Below are 24,051 nucleotides of genomic sequence, written 5' to 3'. Positions count from 1 at the left end.
CCGTACCGAAAACTTGGGGGAACATAGTTGAATACCAATTATACTGATTGCATAGGACTTTGAACTTTTCATAATTAAGTTTTCAAATTAAATGAATTTGTCCCTTAAATTGTTTGTTTATTACTTGCATTAGCTTGCACTTCAATACAACAAAAGGTTTCATGCATTGTGATTACATGTCCCTTTAATGTTTGAACTCTTCAACTACACTTGACTCTCAATAGCATGCTAGGCTCAAAACCTTGTGGGAACCACATTTGCATTCACATGTTGTTGACAGACACTTATAACTACACAAAAAGCAAACATGTTAGAAATAAATCTGCATTTTGATTTTGAAGTATGGATGCACGTGTGGGGTAAATATGTGAAGAAAGACTAGTCATTGGTTAAATTCATTGGATCTAACCATTTTTTGTTGTTTACTTTCATGATACAAAGTAGCAAAGAAGTGAGGATGTAGGACTGCAAGAATGCCAACTGAACATTAGCCAATCATTCAGGCAATAATTGGCTCTATTTTGTATTTATGTTTTTTCATTACATGTGTGTGTGTGTATATTTTGAATTCAAAATGATGAATTCATTTCTAGCTAGTTTCACAGATTCTATGATCAAAAATTTATATTTTGACCAATAAAACATATTACAATTTCAGAAAAGAATCTTCAATATATGCTCTTTCTCATTGTATTCTTTCCTTCATTGTCATGTCCCCGTCACAAAATAAATTTACTCATTTAATCTTTGTAACAAGTCGATTGATTTATTTTATCTAGGACCCATTTTATTTAGTTTTCGTAGTTTGTGTCATCGTCGGCTAACTTTGTACACCCTCAAAAAGCTTTTTTGGATGGGTATTTAAGCGCGGCTTGTAGTCAATTCGTAGGCATTCTTTTGGATTATATTTCTCTGTACTACGGATTCCTATTGGAGTTCGGCATTGTTCACCATTTCGAAAGTTAAAGACCTTCCCTATTTGGCTTGCACGGTTTTGGTGGGATTCAACCCTCACCCTATTCCGTCGATATGAAACTGGTCTATATCCGGCTATTGGAGTTCTCATATTATTTGCAAAATTGTGTTCGAAACAATCTGGTGAATACTTGTTCGGGTATGATTTAGTGCTATGCCATTAACGTACTATGTTTTGTATGCATCTTGGCATTTCCATTGTATTTCCCGTGTACGGCACTCTTTCTCCCACTCACGCATTGTCTTGATCCACTCCCCTTTCCACTGTACGATGTTGTTATCGGCACCCATCCTTATTGTGCCACCGTACGGCCTCTAAGGGTTTCTCCTGTACGCTCACCCCTATCCAATCATATTCGTACACACTCTTTGTCCTCAACACCCCCATACGGACTACCACCATATGCCAAGTCTCTTCCTTGCACCATATGGACCACATCTGCTAGGTATAGACTCCACCTGTACGGTCTCATTCTGTATAGACACTATCATCCACCGTATGCCAATTCCTAAAGGCTCCCATACGGCATTTCATATACATTTACTAAAGGCATCCGTACGGCTTGTAATAGATACCGTACAGCCATCCTATTCTCATCCGTATGGAAAATCTCTTATGTACTACCGTACGGCTATCACAGAGTGTCCTCTTGGTTACCGTACGGACATCCTAGAGTAGTAATCACATTCAATTTCAAGCTCATATCTGGCCATTGCTAGCCCGGATCACTACAGTGGTATCAGAGCCTTCAGTCTTGCCATACTGTGGACAGTGAATGAGAGTTTATAGTCGGAAGAGGACACATTCCGTTGATCGATGGCTAACGAACAAGAACCGACCGGCACCGAACTTGTGGCACTTCTGAGGGAACTTGCTCGGAATCAGGCATAGATCACAAATACACAGCAACTCATGGAGGAAACCCTCAAGAAGTTGGCAAAGAACAAAATATCTAGTGAAGAAAATGGGCACAGCGCGGACTCAGTATCAGGTAAACCACACCCTCAGCCAGCACGCTCTCGACCTTCCATGCCGACTTTCCCACCACAAACAGAAGCACACGACAAGGAGAGACTACCAACTTTCAACGAGATAAGAGAGGACTGGAGAAATGCAAACCTTGAAGAGGATATTTCCTACAAAGATTATGTAGATCTGAGGATGAGATACTCGGGAGGCGGAAACAAAGGAGGATATTTTAACGATGATCTCAGGAGAAAATTGAGTAAGGTGAATCTGTCTCCATTTGACGGATCAGGCTACATTTCAACACAAGTGTGAGTGATGAAAGCCGATACCTACTTCTAGCTGAATCCTATGCCTAAAGAAGAAGCTATCAAATTCACCGCGTTGCACTTGGAGGGTGTTGCACATGAATGGTGGCACCATGGCACTATCACACTAGGGCATGATCAAATAAAGACCTATGCAGAGTTTACAGAGAGATTAATAGAACGATTTGATAGAAAAGACCCCGAGTTCAATTTCAAAGCTCTGGCGCAATTGAGGAAAACTAGATCAGTAGATCAATTCATTGCAGAATTTCAGAGACTTTCCATGTTGGTCATGGACATCTCTAAAAGGGGGCATGTCGTGCTCTTGATGGATGGGTTGGCAGAACCACTAAAGGGTTGGGTGAAGGGATTCAATCCGTCAACCTTGTCAGAAGCGATCAGTAAGTCCCAAAGCATGGCATCATCATCGGCATCATCTTCATCATCTTGAAGTTACTCACATCCGAAACCACCGACATTTTCGAGGGACAAACCTCCACCCAAGAAGCCGTCATTGGATGAAGCATCTCGACAAGAACTCCGAAGGAAGTTGTGTTTCAATTACAAGGGGCCTTGGGAGCCTGGCCACTGATGCCTCGGGAAGGGAAAGATCCATTACATCGAGGTAATGTCCGATGAAGAGGACGAACAAAAACAAGAGGAAATGCTAGTGGAAGATATCCAACCTAGTGGTGACACCAACATGGCTAGTTTAAACCGAATGGAGAGGATTGTCGTCTTGGTACAGCGCAGGGGATCCATTGCTTTGGCGGGTAGTCCGAGTTGCACAGTTTTTTGTGTACAGGGTATCCTTCAAGGACAAAGGGTCATGGTAACACTAGACAATGGAGCTACTTTGAACTTCATAAACTCATCCTTGGTAAAGCGCAAAAGTCTCCCTACAGAAGCACACGCAGGCTTTTAGGTCAAGGTTTCCGAAGGGACTTTCCTGCCCTACACGCACCTTGTCCCTCAGTTGAGCAACACGATGGCGAATCACACAATTACGGGGGACTTTTTCATAGTGGATCTTGCCGACATGGAAGTCATTCTTGGCATACAGTGGATGGAGACGCTTCATGAGTACACTTAGAGTTTTAAGCAAATGGACTTAACTTTTGTGGTTGACAGAAAGAAGGTTCTCCTCTGAGGGATGGCAAATGAAGGTTCGAAGGAAGTTTATGCGCATCGGATGGAGGCAGTCTTGCGACACAATGATGTTGAGTGGGTTGCGCATTGTTTTATCTCAGCAGAACCTATGAAGGGGCACCGAACACCTACACAGGATGATGAGCTTCAGGATATTTTAAGTAGGCATGAAAAAGTTTTCATGGATATTCCACCTGGCATACCACCGCATCAGGGGTTTGAACACAGAATAGAGTTGGAATCAGGGGCAAAACCATTCATAACCACTCCGTACAGCCACCCCAAGAAATTCAAAGATGAGATCGAACAGACGATTCAGGAGTTGCTTGAGAAGGGATGGATCCATCCCAATTCTAGCCTGTTCGTGTCATCCATGGTGTTGGTCAAGAAGAAGGATGGAATGTTGCCCATCTGTGTAAACAATCGCGCGCTAAACAAAAGGACAATAAAGAACAGGTACCCCATCCCGAGGATAGATGAGCTGCTAGATGAACTACATAGCGTAGTCCATTTTTCAAAAATAGATCTCCATTCCGGATACCATTAGATCTGAATGAGGGAAGAAGATGTGGAGGAAACGGCCTTCCGCTGCCACTACGAACACTATGAGTTCCCGGTCATGCCATTCGGTCTAACCAATGCACCTACCACATTTTAGTTGTGCATGAACCGCATCTTCAACAGACAGTTGCGTAAGTATCTATTGGTATTCTTTGATGATCTTCTTATTTGTAGTAAGACATGGGAGGAGCATCTGAAGCATCTGAATGAAGTCCTGAGTATCATGGAGGAACAATCCCTATTCACCAAATAGCCCAAATGTGAGTTTGATATGACAGAGATATTGTACTTGGGGCATGTCGTTAGTCAATACGGGGTTCAAGTGCATCAGGAGAAGATTCAAGCTATCCTCGATTGACCTCCCCCAAAATCACTCACGGATTTGTGAGGGTTCTTCAGATTATGCAATTACTACAGAAGATTTGTCAAAGGTTTTTCTCAGCTCAGCGCGTCTTTAACGGATTTGACGAAGAAAGGGGCTTTCCAGTGGAATGAAGAAGCACAACTCATATTTAATAAACTAAAAGAGGCCATGAGCACTTGCCCAGTTCTGGCACTCACTGACTTCACCCGACCGTTCATTTTGGAATGCAATGCATCCAAGGAGGGCATTGGAGCAGTTCTGATGCAGGACACACACCCCATTGCCTATGAGAGCAGGAAGCTTACACCAGCAGAATGCCTGTATTCTATTTATGATAAAGAAATGTTGGCCATCATACATGCACTGACCAAGTTCCGGCAGTATCTGGTTGGTGCCAAGTTTGTTGTCTGTACGGATCACAACACTCTGAGGTATTTCCTGGAGTAGCGAGACTTGAATGAACAGCCACAAAATTGGGTAAGCAAGGTTCAGTCTTTTGATTTCGACATTGAATATGTAAAGGGGGAAAATAATGTTGTTGCAGATACCTTGTCCCAAAAACCCAACATCTGCTTGCTAGAACAGATCTCAGCTGACTGGAAGGCACAACTGTTGGTAGAATATTCCAAGAATACGTTTGCCTGTGAGATAATGGATGGTCACATCCACAATGATCGGTACAGGTTGGTAAATGATATCATCTATTATAAAGATCGGATCTACCTAGTGTCGGAATCCAAATTGAAGCAGAAGATCCTGAAGGAAGTGCACGAATCCCCTCTGGCTAGACATCCCGGCTTTCTTAAAACCTACAGAAGTATTCGGGAGAGATTTTCATGGAAGGGACTGAAAGGGGATGTGTTGCAGCATGTGCGAGAATGTACTATTTGCCAACTAAACAAATCCGAACACACTTCCTGTTGGACTGTTACAACCTCTACTGATTCCTGAAGGATTGGCTTCGAGAAGGACAGGACATTCTGAGGAGCTTGAAAGAAAACTTGCAGCAGACACAAAATTGAGAAAAGGTGTACGCGGATAGACACTGGATAGAGAGGAGCTTTGAGGTGGGGGATCTGGTCTATCTCCGGCTTCAGCCATATCAACAATCTTCATTAAAGGGAACAGGAAAGGAGAAACTGAAGTCATGTTTTTATGGTCCCTACTACATGATCTGTCGCATTGGTGAGGTAGCGTACAAACTAGAACTTCTAGAGGGTAGCTACATTCACAATGTCTTCCATGTGTCCTATCTAAAGAAGGCTATAGGGCAAAACATCACAATCACTACCAACCTTCCGCCACTCAATGAGGAAGGAAAGCTCATTCTGGAACCGGCTGAGATTCTTGAAATGCGTGAAAAGGTCCTATGGAACCACACCATGAGGGAGTACTTAGTATGTTGGCGACATCTACCACTGGACGACGCAACGTGGGATGGCGAACACATCCTCCAACACCCGACACTGCACTTGCTTGAGGACAAGCAAATTTTGGGACGGAAGGACTGTAATGTCCCCGTCATAAAATAAATGTACTCATTTAATCTTTGTAACAAGCTAATTGATTTATTTTATCTCAGACCCATTTTATTTAGTTTTCGTAGTTTGTGTCACCGTCGGCTAACTTTGTACACCCTCGGAAAGCTTTTTCCGATGGGTATTTAAGCACATCTTGTAGTCAGTTCGTAGGCATGCTTTTGGATAATATTTCTCTATACTGCAGATTCCTGTTAGAGTTCGGCATTGTTCGCCCTTTCGGAAGTGAAAGACCTTCCTTATTTGGCTTGCGCAGTTTCGGTGGGATTCAACCCTCACCCTATTCCGTCGGTGTGCAATTGGTCTGTATTCGGCTATTGGAGTTCTCATATTATTTGCAAATTCATGTTTGAAACAATCTGGTGAATACTTGTTTGGGTATGATTTAGTGCTATGCCATTAACATACTGTGTTTTGTATGCATCTTGGCATTTCCATTGTATTTCCCATGTACGGCATTCTTTCTCCCACTCATGCACTCTCTTGATCCATTCCCCTTTCCATCATATAGTGTTGTTATTGGCACCCGTCCTTATTGTGCCATCGTACGACCTCTAAGGCTTTCCCCTGTATGCTCACCCCTATCCAATCATATCTGTACGCACTCCTTCTCCTCAACACCCCCATACGGACTAGCCACCGTATGCCGAGTCTCTACCTTGCACCATACGGACCACATTTGCTACGTATGGACTTCACCCGTACGGTCTCATTCTATACAGACACCATCATCCATTGTACGCCAATTCCTAAAGGCTCTCGTACGGCATTTCATATACATTTATTGAAGACATCCGTATGGCCTATAATAGATATCGTACGGCCATCCTATTCTCATCCATACACCAAATCTCTTGTGTACTATCGTACAACTATCACAGAGTGTCCTCTTGGTTATCATACGAACATCCTAGAGCAATAATCGCATTCAATTTCAAGCTCAAATCTGGCCATTGCTAGCCCGGATCACTACATTCATAGGATGCAATAGTTAGTCCTACAAATAATAATTCAAATTACTGCATAGAACATGATGTAGAATAGATTGGAATGTACCTCTTTTGGCTTGAAATACAAAGGCTCTACGTGATTGAGTTGGTAGGGGAAATTAGGTAACAGGAACTTGAGTCAAGTGTTGGCTTTCCTATTATTAGACCATGTAAAATGATTACTTGGATATCTAGGTCAAAAAGATCATTCCTACTAATTAAATCGAACAAATCCTTCATTCTCTAATTATAGTCATGTAGCCCACCCAACTTCCCTAAAAGGTACAATATGGAATTGAAGTTTCCTACCACTATATGCAAGGCTTCAACATTCTCAAATATAAGGGAGAAGATTTCCTCCCACACCTGCACATGACCTCCTCAAGAATTCAGGGCATAGATTTTAGACACATGCCAAGAAAAATTGTTCATTTTAAACAAAACAAACATGAATTTGTGACAAAAAGTAATGCCCTCACCATCCAAACTAGTAGGATTACATATTGTGGTGGTTCCTCCAAAAGCACCATCAACTTCACTATAATACAAAGAAACTCCTAGCCATAATCCATCCACAAGTCTTTAAAATTTTGGAACACAATCTTCACCAACTAAATCAACAAGACATCCACCTTGAGATCTTTTATACATTATTTTAGGGAAAATTGTTTTAGAGGGCTATTCAAGCCACTCAAGTTCCAAAACAGGAACTTCATTTTTTGCTTTGTTGGATTGCAATCAGCAAGACATCCAGCTTGAGATCTTTTATACATTGTTTTAGGGAAAATTGTTTAGAGGGCTATTCAAGCCACTCAAGTTCCAAAACACGAACTTCATTTTTTGCTTTGTTGGATCGCCTCCAGAGTCAACTGCCTGTCATTAGCAGTTTCTCTTCCCATTGCTTTTGTTCTAAGTGACCTCTTTGATGACCCCCCAAGTTTACTACTTGTCACCATTTCAATATTCTTACTTATTTTGGTCCTCCTCTTTGGAATTTTCTATTCTCCATTATATGTCTATGAAGGGGATGTTGGAGTAGAATTACAGCCTTATCAGCATATAATAGATTTGGTAACCTTTGTGGCCAAAATCTTCAATAGAGGTAGCCCACAAAGAAGGGCCAATGCAAGTTTCCCTGTGAGGGGTAGAAATGACGTCTCTCCATTTTTTAACACTGGTGGAGACAGAATTAGCATTCTCATTACCCCTAGCCAGATCTTTGGGAGGGGGGGCTTGCACCTCTCTAAGGCATCTTCCAAGGGCACCTAGACCCAATAGGATGGGGAATCCTTCAACCCAACCTTCTCCTTAGTTTTAGGATTTTTCATGATGTTCAGTATTCCTTCCAAATTTGGGTAATATTATTGGCGTCAATCTATGCATGAACCATCACAAGAGAGCTCACTGCCCTTTCCCTCAATTTATCTTGGTTAACAAGTTGTAGCTTGCAGCCTCCTAAAGTGTCCATTCCAGCCCTGGCATCCTTCTCCTTATCCATAATAGGTGTATTAACTTTGTCCTTTAACTCTATTTTTTTAGAGGTGGGACTTTACTACAATCAGAGACAACATGACCATGTTTAGCACACCTCTAATAGTATAAAGAAGCATATTAAGAAGCATTTTCCTACATAATGGCTTCGGTCATTTACCAAAGTTGGGGAGAGATTTGTTAATTGTTACATTAACACAAAAATACGTATAAACTAGCATAGACTTCTGCAACATGACAAATTCGGCAAAGGAATAGTATCTAAAGGAGTTACCAATCTCTCTAAACACCCTCTCTTACCAAAATTGTAACTGTAGACCAGGTAACCGCACCTAGACTGGAGCCAAGCAGTTAAGTTCACCACTAAGGTCAAAGCACAATTTCCACTTTGATAGGGCCATAAAGTGCTTACCGTAGCTCCAAGAATTCGAGATGACATGAATGAGGTCTTCTTTATATACCCCGGACATTGTTGAGATTCCAACACTACCTTTAAGATTCCATCTAGAATTTGTCTTTCTTCTCATCAAATTAATGGTTGGCCTAAAAGCCAAGAATCTTCTAACCAAAGATAAATGCAAGGAGGAAGCAATATTATCCATAATCCCATTTGGTAAATTGATACCAAAGGTTATATAAAATCCAAGACACCACTAGGTCGGCCTATCAATGCGTTCTTCTAGGCCCTATTCTGAGTCTTTAAATTAAGGCGCACCAAATTCACAACTGCAACATCCAATGGTCTAACAATAGCCAGGGACTCCTTAGAATTGTAGGAATTGCATTCTCACTCTTATCCCACCATGATCAACAACAAAAAAAAATTAAAAAATTGGTCCTCTTATTAGCATGTTCAAAACATAGCTCCTAAAGTAATGTTATAAAATAAAGTCACATTTTGTTATTAAATGGTATTATAAAAAATAAAGTGACTTAAAATTAAAAATAATTAAATAAATTCTTTAAATGATTTTATTTGGAGAAAATAAAATGAAAAATTATTTTATTAGAATATTATTTTCTAGATTTGGGCGGCCCACTTATTGAAAATGGTCAAATGGGATTTGAAATCCACCTCTTGTGGGTTGGGGGCATGGCTTGATTGGCAAAACCTTTTTCTGAAGCACGAAGTCTAGCCTCCCCCCAACCCACATGATACTAGAGAATATGCCATGTTAGCATCACCATTCACATTAAAATGTTTACCCAGTGCACTGCAATTTAAGGGGGGTGCTATATCGGATTCCTAATCTAAAAAAATGTCCATCTATGGAAAAGTGATTATAAAGAAAAGATTTTCTTGGTATTACTCTTTTCCAGCTGAGGATTTCAGGAGTCATCATTGGAAAGATTGGTATAAGATTTTGTAAGTTTACAAGCTTTTTGTAAGTTTGTGAAGATTCCAACTAGTGTTTGAAGGCATTTGCTAAGTACATTTTCAGGTTGCATTCTCTAGTATTTCTGGACCCTTTTTTTCATAGGTTGATTGGCTTCTCGGGTCATTACGATGCTCTTCGGAGGTGGTTTCAGATTTTTCTAAGAAGTCTTTGATTTTATATGATTTTTCAAGCTTGGGATGGCTAGCGTTTGGGTGCATTTTCAGATTCTATTGATTAGACCTTGAGAATTTCCTATCAGGTTTCACATTAAGGTTATTGGCACAAGTTGGCATCTATTTTGATTATATCAGCTTGCAATAACACGTGTATGATAAAGATCTTGTTTATATGATGCAATGCCACTGTCATTAGTTTGTATCAGTCTAATTTATGACTGTTATCAGGGCTGTAAAAAATGGTTTCAATCCTGAATACTTGCAATACAATGGTCTTTCCTTAAGTTGGTTGTTCATATTATGTTGCATTGATTTTCATTTTTTCTAAATTATATTGGCATTTGTTCTTCGAAAAAAGCATCCAAAACATCAAACAAAACTTTGAAGCCATATTAGACCTTGTATGCCATGTTTGTCAAAATTGCCTTGAGACAAACTGAAAAATTGAAGGCAGATTTGGAAGGGATTCTTACAACTTAAGAGATACCCAAGGAGTCAGGATAGCAGAAATTGCATGTATTCAATGCTAAATTTGAGAAGACTCTTTTATCACAAATGTACAATATCAATTTGGGATTTGTCCAAGTGGAAGCTGACTTGCTACAAAATGTTGTAATATTAAGCATCGTGAGGGAGATCCTAATATGCATTCAAAGAAGGTGTTTCAGCTCACTACCATTCTAAGAGTGCAAATTGAAAGATTAACAACATTATAGCCTCTGATTCACAAGGTCAAAGGAGCTTTTTTTGGATCAAGATCTTTTGTGAGGAAGAAGACATATGTCTACAATAACATATGGTTTTAGAGTTTAAGAGCGCATGAATAAAGATCAAGATGCATATGATATTAGCCATGAGTGGACAGTTCAAAAGGACTATAGAGAGGTACGCCACTATGAGAAGCTCTTATGGATTACAAAGAAAAAGAAATCATGATAACCTGAATCAAAGTGGTAGGTAACATTTAAGAAGATGGTTAGATGAAGTGACAGTGATGATGCTTCCATGTCAATGGACAGAGCGCCTTAAAACATTTGATGACAGGTTTCTAATTACAAATGCAGATACAAAGACCCATGGAAGCAGCAAAGTAGTACTAAAAAGACATGGTTATGATGGTTGAAATTTCACATGGACAAGGAGCAAAATTTGTATGAGTTAGAGCATAATTTTGATGTGGTGTCAGTTTAGTTTATAAGCCCAATTATAATCAAATTGTTGGAGTGATCTAAAGTCAAAGCTCTACCATTGGATTTGGGTATGTAAAATTGGCAAATACAAAAGAAGATGCATCTCTTACAGTAGTGGTATCACTTGAGAATTCTGGAATTAAGAATGAAAAAAAATCAAAAGAAAGTATCAAATAAATTGCCTGATCACGTTTTGAATATTGTTGGCCATACAAAAAACATAAGATAATGAAGAGGAAGAACGAGGTAGTAAAGAGGAAGAATCGAACAGTGAAGAGGAGAGGATGGTATACTAAGCTTGAAGCATTGGCAGTGGAATACATATTTTGACTGACTATGGTTTTATATGGTTATAAGATTGTATCCCTATAGTCATGACAGTCATGATAGGAAGACAACCAAAACAGAGGCTCTATATAATCTTCATGTAATTGATAATCATAAGCTCGTACAATAGACAAACACGTGACAATAATTTACCAACTAAAGGCGGCCAAAATCAGTAAAGAACAAGATTTAGAGGCACCATTCAAACCATTTATGATAGTCGGTATAAAGATTGATCAAAATGCAAGAGGATAATTATGGTAATTAAAAGATGAGTAATAGCTTAAGAGGTAAAAAGAGAGCAGTCCTATGCTAGTGCTTTTTCCATTCATTTTTAGCTAAATCAGATGACCAAAAGCGATATGGGAAAGTTCTGAATCTTTTGAGCTTACCAGCCAGTAAATAAAAAGATTTAGAGGTACCATTCAAACCATTTAAGACAGTTAGTATAGAGATTGGTCGAAATGCAAGAGGATAATTATGGTAATTAAAATATGAGTAATAGCTTAAGAGGTAAAAAGAGAGTAGTCCAGTGCTAGTGCTTTGTCTCATTTTTAGCTAAAAGAAATATGGGAAGATATTGATAGCTTTTGAATACAACTAAGACAAACCTATGAATGAAGTTTGAAGAGCCCTGAAATGCACAATGATATTCCCTTGGAAGCATGAAAAAGGGAAAAAAAAAGTAAACAAGTTCAAGACCATCAATGCGAAGTAGAAAGGTGAAAATGATAGTTGGACAATCCAAAGGATTTTAAGGTAGAAGAACTAAGGTGATAGTTGTGCAAAGATAAATCAGTGATAGTCAGGGGACAATGTTGAAAGGGAACAACAACAAAAAAGAAGAAAACTTGAAAGAACTTAACAGTTTATAAGTAGTCAACATAAGTTGAGCCAAAGACATGTCAAATCGATTGAATTTTTTTAAATATTTACTTTTGTTAGAGCATAAGAGTGGTTAACCTAACAAAATTGCAAATTCTTAGAGCAAGAGCTTGATTGTATTGTCTAGGAGTCTCAACAGAGCATATTGGGATTTGATGACATAGGGAAATGTACAAGGTGTAGTGCCTACCCTCGTTCACATCTTTTTCGGACATTGTTGCTATTATTATCAGACCATGTTGGGCTAGTTTTATGTTGATGGATTAGTAGTATTGTTTTGAGACTATCAGATATTATGTTATGGATTCAATGGATATATGATGAGGTCATTTAGACTTTACATTTCATGTATGCATGATGATCATTACATTGCTTTCAGTTATTGTTGATGATTAGTCAGATGGTTTATTATTTCATGTGCTTTATTATGGATACTTACCCCATACTTGCATGTGTATGGTGTGCGTGTTTTCTTATTGTATGGTGTTTCTGATATGGTTAAGGAAGGGAGTTGTAGTCACCTGCTTAGTCGGGATTTACACGATGCACCACTTCCTGCCATTGTCTGTTTAGCTTAGCATTATATATATTGTATGTACATGCATGATTTTTCTGCAGGTTGCAGGTACCGGGTATCGACTTTCCTGAAATTGCCAGGATGAGCGTACCCTATTATACTATCTCAATGATAAGAGAAGGGAGATAAATTCTCAAGTCCAAATCCCAAATCCTTAAACCAATTGTCCTAGTAAGGTAGGACAAGTATCTGGATATTTTACCCACCGAATGTGTCGGATGACATAATTTGTGATTTTTAACCCTTTAGACTGATTTTGTGTGAATTGCTCTATGATGAGTTTTCATATTTTATCTTGGAGGTCTATGGTGAATTTTCTATTAATTAAGTCTTAATAAATAGATTTAATTAATAAATTAATTATTTGAGAAAATTAATATAAAATATCATGATCTTTGATATTTTGTTTATAATTAATTAAATGTGAATTAATTGAGGAAAAAGAATTAAATAAAAGAAAATTAGAAATTAAAATTAATAATAATAATAAAATAATAATAAAGTAATAAATAAATAATAATAATAAAAGTTATAAAAAATTAAAATTAAAGTTATAAATATTTAAATAGAAATTAAATAAAAAGTAAATTAGAGTTATAAGCTTGCATGGGAATTAACGCACTTTTTCATTTCTTATATGTCAACAACACGGGGGTTAGTGCATCAATTAAGCACATCCTGTCTACAACCCTATAGCTCATCTAGAAGGTTGGAAAAGACCCATGCTTAGTTGGTGACACCTTCTAGTTGTTTCTAGAAGCATTCTAGATGTTTCCTGAGAGCTCTTTATATTCAGGCATTCCTAGAAGCTTAAACATAGCGTTGGAGAGCAATTGGAGCATTGGAGGACTCAAGAACTCTGAAGAAGGGAGGAGCTTGCTTTGCGGGTTTTCTGAGGAAGAGCGAATTAGCATCAGAATCCGGGTAGATTCTTGTGATTTTACTTATGCTATTTCCGCATCTTGCATTCCCTGTCTTTTTCGTGTCTTCCATATGTCTTCTGAGGATTTTCTTATTTTTAATTGTATGCATTCTCAATATGGGTAGTTAAATTTATTTGAGAATTTTATATGCATAGATCTGAAAAGAACACGGGGCTAGGGTTTAGATTCATAGTCAAACCCATTAGATTAATTAATGGAAAAAGTTTGAGATCAAGGATTATAGGAAAATTCTGAGAATTATATTTTGTGTATATAAATGTTTATATTTTTAAATCTGCATACATATATACATACATATATATATATATATATATATATATATATATATATATATATATATATATATATATATATATATATATATATATATATATATATATATATATATATATATATATATATAAATACAATTATATATATGTATGTGTCTATATGCTATGATATTTGATTAAACTTTGTATGTATATATATATATATATATATATATATATATATATATATATATATATATATATATGTATATATATATATATATATATATATATACATATATATATATATATATATATATAACTAAAAGTCGAATGACATATTTCGCAGCGAGCGAATGTTTTAAAAATCGCATCGCAATTCATCTCTGAGAAAAGCGTTTTAAAAACGCTATTGAAAAACAATATTAAACATGTCTTTGGGCGGGTATATGACTCGTACCTTGTACGTCGGGCAGCGACATCATACCTATAGTCGTAGGTATTGTGACTGCTGTCGCAGGCCTACGACAGCAAGCATGGTGGCCGCACGGCTTTTATAGCCGGTGGTGACTGTTATTAAACAATAGTATGTGATTAAAGTTTTAATATGACATCAATCGAAATTTTGTAATTCGATTTTATATTTCGTTTTTTATTATAAAATGCAACAATTATATATATTTAAATATAAATATATATATATGTATATATATATATATTTAAATATAAATATATATATATATATGTATATATGTAAGTATGTAAATATGTTAATTAATAAATTTAAATTATTATTATTTGATAAAGATATATATATTAAAGGTTCATCTTTTACAACGATGAGTTATTTTATAATATTATAATTTAATTATAAGATTTAATTAATTGTTCAAAATTATTAAAGAAAGAATATGCAATTTAATTAATAATTTGGTGGGGGACGTTTTCAAACAAAGATTATAATTGAAAGATGGATTTTAAGGGAAACTTTTATTCATCTAAAATAATACATGTATAAAATGTTCCTCCATTTATTCTCTAAACTTGGAAACATAAACTGAGACCTCTACATTTAAATTCAAGTTTGTAAATTTAGCAAAACCAAAACATGTGTTTGCATTGGGTATTCTTTATGCTATTGTTTTGGGTTTTGGGTTGACTAGTGTTGACCAGTATAGGACGTCTACCAGAGGCTTGAGGGTTATGTGATTGTGATGTCATGATGATGTTTTAATCTCGATCTTTATAAACCCAACCATGGTTATGTGATGGAATGCTCTATGTAATGTTTGTAAATTACCGATTGTTATAGTTGAGATTCTTATGTATGAGACACTTGACTTAACCATTTTTGGTCATCGATCAGTTATCCTTGGTTATTTTCTAGTCGCCATGATGGGACTGGAATATGGATTTATTCTTGATGATGTCATGTTGTGACATGTTTTGACTCAACCATTTTGGAGTCTTCGATCAGTATGATTGAGATATATTTTGGTTATTGAGAACCATTGGATACTTTTTGATTATCAGTGAAACTTCAGTTGCCAATAGAGAGTTGTTGTGTTCATGATTTTCTATGGATATTTGCTCATGGAGATTTGATGCTTTTATGCATATTTGATGATTTCATTATGGATTATCTTTTGTGATTTTGAGATTTATAATTTCATGAGCTTAGGGTAGGATATCTACATGTAGTGTCGGGAAGTGGCTTGCAATGGGGGCCGAGGCCCTAAGAGGCTGCGAGGGTAACTCATTGTGAGTTGGATTAATAAGTGATAACATTCACACCTAATACTAACTGAATGAACCTAAAAAGATAAGTGTTTTGGTTCTCACCCATGCCTTGAGTGCTTGTATAGACTAGGATGGGAGTAGTGAGAACGCATGGTTGCGACCTTGCATTCCATAGTATGCCTTGTCAGTATGAGAGGATACTAGTGGTCGCATGAGATCAGTATGGACCCGTGGAGTTTAGCTAACTGCCAGGGTAACTTGTACGTGATAAATGCGATAACACTTTCTCGCTTGCATAGTAGGTTCCTACATGTCTTTGTGTGCCTCTGGGATTAGATGTCGGTTTTTGTGCTTGGAACCTTTGAGTTAGTATACTTTTAGGATTCCTAGACTTGCAGAGATTTGTGTTATGTGATTTTGATAACTTGTTTGGGACTTGAGATTATCTCCTCAGCACGGTGGGAGTGGACCACTTAGGTACCACACGGTCGGGTGGTAGTGTTTTTCCACTCTTATCAATTGAGATTCATTGAGACATCGTGGCTGATGCGTCTTTCATGATGGTGGATATGTAACCTTTTATTGATGATTAGCATATGTTAGATGATGTTATCTTATGCTTTTATTTGCATGTTAGATTACTTTCTGAATATGATATAGTATATGTTAGGAGTGACATTCCTACTATGTTAATACCGATGATCTCTTCGGTGATTTGGAATGTTAAGCACGGAGGGATGGTTAGGATCCACGATAGTCTAATGATGCTATTAACGGTTGGGAAGAACTGTGCACTTAGTTTATTATGTTTGATCTTTATGATGGATGTATATCTTCTATGATGATGTATCATGTGTATCATGTGATTATCTTTACTTTAATGTATCATGGATTAGAATAGGATGATGTATCTTATTTCACATATGTATATTCTTTTTAGCTTTTTCATACCCTGTGACATGTACAGTGGATGATTGAGCATTTGAAATGTAATGTATGAACATTGGACTTATCATTATTATTTCATGTCAATGTTGTACTAGATGGATTCATTAATGTTAGTTGTTTAGATGTAATTCAACGTTAAGGGATCGTAAAGAATGTAATCTGTTATGTATGTTATGATTACTTTTAGATGGACATTGCTATTGCTTCCGTTATGGTGCATGAGTTATATGTGGTATTTACTTTCATGTTAAAAAAAAAAATGCTACCAAACTTAGTGAAATTCTAGGTTAATTCTTTGGATCCCTTGACGAGGCATTACACAAGGAAAATGTAGACTTCATGGTAGCAAATGAAGCTTGCATGAATCTTCTTAACAAGGATATAAGTCCTTGGATGATACAAGAGGGTTTATTATTCAAGGGCAGCCAGCTTTGCATTCTAAGATGAACATGAGAGAACTTTCTGAAGGAGAAACATAGTGGCATCTTGGCAATGCATTTTGAGAAAAACAAAACACTAGCTCATTTAAGTGCACACTATTATTGCTCAGGTATGCATAATGATGTTCAAATATTTGTAGAGAGGTGTAAAATGCATCAACATTGCAAAGGGAGCAACCAAAATGTAGGATTGTATTAGTCACTATAGATCCCCAACATGCTATGGGATTCAATAAGTATGGACTTTGTAATTGGCCTTTGAAGAATTTAGAAAGGGCGTGATTCAATCTTTGTGGTAGCTGATAGGTACTCTAAGATGGATCATTTAAATCATGTACACACAAAAGTGATGCTATCAACAATGCCAATTTGTTCTTGATGGAGAGTGGTACAAGCTAGAGTTGTTGTTGCACCAAAAATCAACCTATCAATGCCCGATACAACCATTAGACTTATAGAACATAGGAGGCGGTTAAGCCATATCACAAATCCTGAAGGGGAACATTGGCAGTTAGTCCAACAATCCCCACCTCAATGTTATCCAAGGAGATTTGAACCTATGACCAAGCTCTGATACCACTTGTTACAAGCTAGAGTTGTCATTGCATGAAAAGATCAACTTGTCAATGCCTGATACAACCACTAGGAGGCGGTTAAGCCATGTCACGAATCCCGAAGGGGAACATTGGTGGTTAGTCCAACAGAGAGTTGGACTACATGAACTTGGACCATTTTCTCTAATTGGGGCACTAAATTTGTCACACTATTGGAGGACATAAGGAAGAGGTTGGGCAGTAATTTAAGTTTCAATTCATCTTCCCATCCTAAGACTAATGGTCAAACGAAATTAGTCAATAGAAGCCTTTGAAATCTCTTGAAAATCTTGGTGAGTATTCATCCCAAACAATGGGCTTCAGTGCTTACACAGGCAAAATTTGTATACAAGGAACGAACAAGTGAAAAACAAATTTGAAGAGAATAAAATCAGGTACAAGATGAGAGCTGATAAAAAGAGGAAAACGGTCATTTTTAATGTTGGTGATCTTTTGGTTGGTCATCTCGTTAAAGAAAGGTTTTCAAAGGGCAGAAAATTGGTCCCCCTAAGGTTCTAAGGAGGTTTTCTAGAAATACATTGAGATAGAACTTCCAAAAGGCTTTGAAATTCATCCTACCTTCAATGTCATTGATCTTTACCCTTACAAAGGTGAAGGAAAACAGTCCAAATTCTTGAAATGGATGAAAATAGATCATTGACTTGGAGCATCAATTGCCCAAAGAGCAACCTAAGGCAATCTTGGACTAGAAAGTAATCAAGAAAACAAGAGAGGAGTACTTCTGATTTGTTATCAAATGGAGGAATTAATCAGCTGAAGATTCCACATGGATGGCTGCAAGTAAAATAATCAAACTAGGTCTAAGTGGGGAAGAACTAAGGCACAATAACAACAAATGATGGAAGCTCTTTTTGCTCCTTGGTAGTATGTGCAAGAGCATCATTACTAGCCAGGAGATAGGTAATAACATTATGATAAGGATTAGGTTCCTAGCTATCTTCTAAGTTTGTTTCCATTCCATGTGTATGTAGTTCAAATTTCAAATTTGTGTAAATGTCATGGAAGAGGCAAATAAGGCCTTGTAAACAAGTTGTAAAAGTCAGTTTTGAATGGTTATAAACTAAATAAGGTCATAAAGCCCTTTCATCATGTAAATAAGGTCAAAGGGAGTTAGATAGGCATGGAAGTGCTAGTTAGCTGCTTTTCCCTTTCTATCATGTTGTCGAGCTTCTTTAGGGTCAAATGAGTGACTTGGACAGGATTTTGATGAGATAAGAATAGAAAAACAACCTTTTTTAATGAATTTGTAAGAATTATGCATGTATAGATGCATTATGACAATAACTAAGTCACAATAACAACAAATGATGGAAGCTCTTTTTGCTCCTTGGTAGTATGTGCAAGAGCATCATTACTAGCTAGGAGATAAGTAATAACATTTTGATAAGGACTAGGTTCCTAGCTATGTTCTAAGTTTGTTTTCATTCCATTTGTATGTAGTTCAAATTTCAAATTTGTGTAAATGTCATGGAAGAGGCAAATAAGGCCTTGTAAACAAGTTGTAAACATTAGTTTTGAATGGTTATAAACTAAATAAGGCCATAAAGCCTTTTCATCATGTAAATAAGGTCGAAAGGGAATTAGATAGTCATGTGGAAGTGATAGTTAGCTGTTTTTCCCTTTCTATCATGTTGTCGAGCTTCTTTAGGGTCAAATGAGTGACTTGAGGAGAGGATTTTGATGAGATAAGAATAGAAAAACAACCTTTTTTAATGAGTTTGTAAGAATTATGCATGTATAGATGTATTATGACAATAAAATGTCAGGTTTGGGGCATATTTTATTCAGTTTTATTCATTTTTCCACAAAACTGTCATGTTGTGATTTACAAGATAGCAATCTTGATTTGAATAGAAGCAATCTACAACAATCCCTTCACCTTGTGAAAGTCTAGAGTCTGACCAAAGGACAAAAATAAGACCAAAAAGTTTATTTGAGATCTTTACACTCAGTCTTGTGATTTTTAGGCTTGGTTTTGTGGTTTTTGGCCTCAAATAAAAGCAGGGGCTTACTTTATGATTTCAGCAGCCAAAATTCTCAAAATTTTGAATGTTTTATGCTTAAAAGAGTACAGTATAAAATGTGCCAAGTTTTATACTTACTCCACAGCTGCAGGTGTCATTTTCATCAAACCCTTGGTTAGCAAGATTCTACATGTCAATAGACTAAATCTTTTGAAATCTATAGTGTTATATGAGTGATCAATGCAAGGTGATTGTTTATGCATACTGGAAATGTCTGTTTAAACCTTCCTCATCAATCTTAGGGGCGGATCTACCCATTTAGTCTATGCTGTTCTAAAAGAGTCCAAGAAAAAAATCAAAAGTTGTGTATGGCATTACAATCCTTGTGATGGTTAGCTGTTGGAAGTGAAACTAAAAAAGGTAGCAATGATGCATAGGTTAGTAAGGAAACACAAATGAGTACAAACAAGTTCCCCTTCTAAATAGGCCACCCCAATGTTGGATGGAGCAAGAGATATTAACAAGCCCTTGGGCTTAATTTGACAAATGTTCTTGGCACCCCATTGTGTGTTCCTTTCCAATCTCTACTATGGTGAATTTTTGGAATAAAGTTATAGATTTGTGTATGTGATGTTATTTAACTTAGATTGCTTCTTTATTTTAAAAGTTAAATAGATATATGAATTAATTAAAGAATACTAGTTGTAAGCAAATATGTTGTGGTGTTGTTACTTTAGGCAAAAATCAGGCCTAGCCTAATTGGGGACATTAGAGTTGGGGTGAAAACTCATATGCCAACAAGGTGGCATAATCACTATATAGTATAAAGTGTGAATTGTGATTTATAGGTTATTTCATGATTTGCATTTTACATTATGTTAATCTTGATACTCATGAGGAATGGCTTTATCCCGATAGTATATAAGCTCCAACGGTCACAATGTACCTATGGCACATATTATATACCTAATAGTTTTTCAAGTCTTGCATCTAGTCATAGGTTGCAATCCCCAAATTTCATACATAGAGTTATCCTATATTCTATGTGCCCCTAAACTTGTGTTCTCATGTTTAAAATCAGGAATACTATTTGAAAATATTCCCCAATTTGTACTATCTCTATAGTTCCAACTGAAATATGCTTTTGCCATGTCAAACTTTCATGTCTTTGTTATGCTATTGTAAGGTATCTAGCAATTCCTCTATTAAATGGTCTCCAATAGTCTATGGAACTTTGTACCATCTAAATAAATGAAGATAAAAGAAAGTCAATTGTTGAAAAACAGATAACCTATCAAAGTATCAGATAGAATGGCTGACAAGTTCCAAATTATTGTTTTATTCCAAAAATGATTATGTAAGTAGAGTATATAAATGTTCACATACTTTCATGCCTTTTGACCCTAATATTCATGAAGACTCCATTCTTGGTGATAACTAGTGTCTGGTTATTATATTTACTAAATCTTCCACACTATAAATGAAGCTAATATCATTATTTAGTTACCAGTATTCATTTACTCACATCCCATATTTCAAATTGGACTGCTTATATCAATACCCCCCCACATCTCCAAAATGTTTCAGAAATCTATGAAGAAAAAATGGGTAAAATTTTTACAAGAATTGAAAAATCTAGACCAAATAAGACAAATCCGGTTGACCCACAAGATCGTGGTCTAACAAGATCTAGTTGATATGGGTGCATATGCATATAATGCAATTATTATAGATCCAACAAAATGTATCGCTTCCTTATTCATTTATTCTAGCAATTCTAAGACTAATTACTATGTAATTACATGCCCTTTGTCCTAGGCTTGACAAACTCACTTGTGTAATATTTCTCAAATTTATTCGAAAAAACTACACTAGCTAAGTGTATTTTAAGAGCTTTTTATAAAGGCCATGGACAAAAATAAAATAAAATGAATGCACAACAATACAGGGGTCAGTAATAAAAACCTGATTTTTGTTGCCGCTGTTGCTGGGCCAACATAAGTAAATGCCAAGAACAAGGAAATAATCTGATAAAGAGCATTCCTTGTTGAAAGTTGATAACATGTCATACCGAAATCAAAAAGAAATATGTAATCAATGAAAACTTCTATTATTTCTCATCCCAATTGGCTAATAATAACAAACATGTCGTCATATACATTCCTTATGATAAATTGCTCATAATTTAACACTATATTAAATTTCACAAACCTGAAAGAGGAGCTTGTCCTTGATTGTTTGGCCTCTTGCTTTTCTCTGCCACAGAAATCTAACATCCAAGACCAAAAAAAAAGAACAAAAATACGATTAACAGGAATCCAATATGCAGGTTAAACACAACAAAACAAAATGAACAATGGAAAAAAAAATTTAACTGACAGACAAAAAAACAAAAATGAAAGAAAGAACAGAAAGTGAAAGTCACTCATTATGAACCATTATTTCACGAAAGATAGAAATTTCATGTTTCAGGAATGGAGTCCTCATTATGAAAAATTATTATCAAATACATGCCAATAAATGAATCATTAGAAACCCTTATTGAACAATTGACCACTCAACCATTATTATAAAACATTATTTAACAATTGACCTATCAACCATTACTAACTGAGGAATGAAACCCACCTGAGCCATGTTGATGATTTGGGAAATGGCCAATGCAATCTTGGATGTGATATCACCCTGTCTTTTAGCCTGTGCATTACCCTGTTTTTTAACCATTTATAGTCTATCGTCCAACACGGCAGAGGGATTTAATGTCTCAGGAAATTAAGCCCTCCGCATCGAGGCATTCACACCAGTCATGTATCTGCTTGTGACCACAAATTTCAGTGATGGTTTAGGAAATTTGAATCAGATATAGATAATTCCAATATTTGGTATTGAAATTTATGATTGAATAGAAATGATGTTAAATTTCACATATCTGAAAGAAGTTTCCCTCGATTGTTTGGCCTCTTCCTTTGCTCTGCCACAATTATGTAACAGGAAAACCCCCAAAAAAAACGAAGAAAAAGAAGATTGAACAAAATTGTGATTTGCAGAAAAACCAACGTGCACGCTAAACACAATCGATTGGGAAAAAAAACGGAACGGAAAGAAAAAGCAAAAAGAGAGTGAGCTTATCGCATTTCTCAATCTCCATTTCACTTAACTTGGGTAATCTGCCTAAACCCATTCCGGAAAGAGTGAGCAATACTCGAGATTTTGTAATTCGGGGAACAAATCAAGGGTTCCCTCAATGTGACAATCGTACAGGTGGGGCCTCTCCAACTTCTGCATGGCTCGCATGTCAGTGGGGCATCCAAAGCACCCAAAGTTCTTGAAGCTCCACTAGTTTCCCATTGTTCCTTCCCCAATTGGGGATTTCAGGGATACACGCAGACTCTTGAGACGATAGAGTTTGCATATATCTTGCAAGGAAGCCTCCCTGAGTTCTCCTCCTACTCTCACCTCCCGTGATATGTCAGCTGAAACTAATTCTAATTCATAACAGTGGGCTATCTTCAGAATTCGGAGACGTTTCAGCTTGTTTATCATGGATGGAATATTCTTGATACGGGAGAAAGAAAGATCTAAAAGCTGCAGTTTACCGAGGTCAGATGTTTCATGACAGTTTACCTTAATCTGGGTATTGGAAAACTGCCTGTAACTGAATTTAAATTTGAAATGAGCAATGACTTGTTTATAGATGTCTCTTTTTTAACGTAATTGTTTTTCCCCGTACTCTAACTGAACTGCTTCTTTCCGACTGTTTTCTTTGCCGTTGTCATTCTCTCAACGGCTACAATTTTAAAATATACAAATAGATTATTTTGTTTTAGTTTTTTTAACAATTTATTTTAAAATAATTGATAAATATATATTTTAAACAATTGGTCAACGTTATGGACAAGGAAATGAGATTGAATGTATAAGGTGGGAGCATTATTTAAGTTGGGCACCACCATTTAACTTTTTACTTTGTCAAAATTATGAGTGGTCTTCTTGAATTTATATTCATAAAATTCTATAGTTCTATATTTTTTATCATTCTTATATCTTTTTAAAAAAAAAATTTATCTATTTATTATAATGGCTATAGTCATTTAGGAATCGACCAATATTAAAGACAAATGTTAGAAATACTCAAGTTTCTAACCCTTTCCATAAGTTATCAACAATTGTTTGTGTTAGAACTAGTTACTTGGTTGTGACTCTTTTCATAAATAGATGTCTTTTAAGAACTTTTATGTGTTTGCCGAACTCAACTAGTGATATATAAAGATCAT

The 24,051-nt window shown here is 36.4% G+C and overlaps 1 long non-coding RNA gene across 1 annotated transcript in view; it reads right to left on the bottom strand.

The window, feature by feature from the left end:
* The window catches only part of LOC149551606 (uncharacterized), a 150,795-nt gene extending 127,347 nt beyond the window's left edge, over positions 1-23,448 (bottom strand). Inside the window, exons 1-3 of the long non-coding RNA XR_016353320.1 lie at positions 22,406-23,448; positions 21,989-22,046; positions 21,743-21,820 (exon numbers count right to left, since the gene is read on the bottom strand). This is a non-coding gene — a long non-coding RNA (uncharacterized LOC149551606). The remainder of the gene's footprint in view (positions 1-21,742; positions 21,821-21,988; positions 22,047-22,405) is intronic.
* Positions 23,449-24,051: the final 603 nt, after the last annotated feature.

Source organism: Cupressus sempervirens, chromosome 6 (genome assembly GCF_028749045.1).
Source record: "Cupressus sempervirens isolate cs-2001-9-10 chromosome 6, ASM2874904v1, whole genome shotgun sequence".
NCBI classification, from domain to species: domain Eukaryota; kingdom Viridiplantae; phylum Streptophyta; class Pinopsida; order Cupressales; family Cupressaceae; genus Cupressus; species Cupressus sempervirens.
The sequence above is the reverse complement of the archived record's forward strand: the minus strand, read 5'-3'. Positions and strand labels throughout refer to the sequence as shown.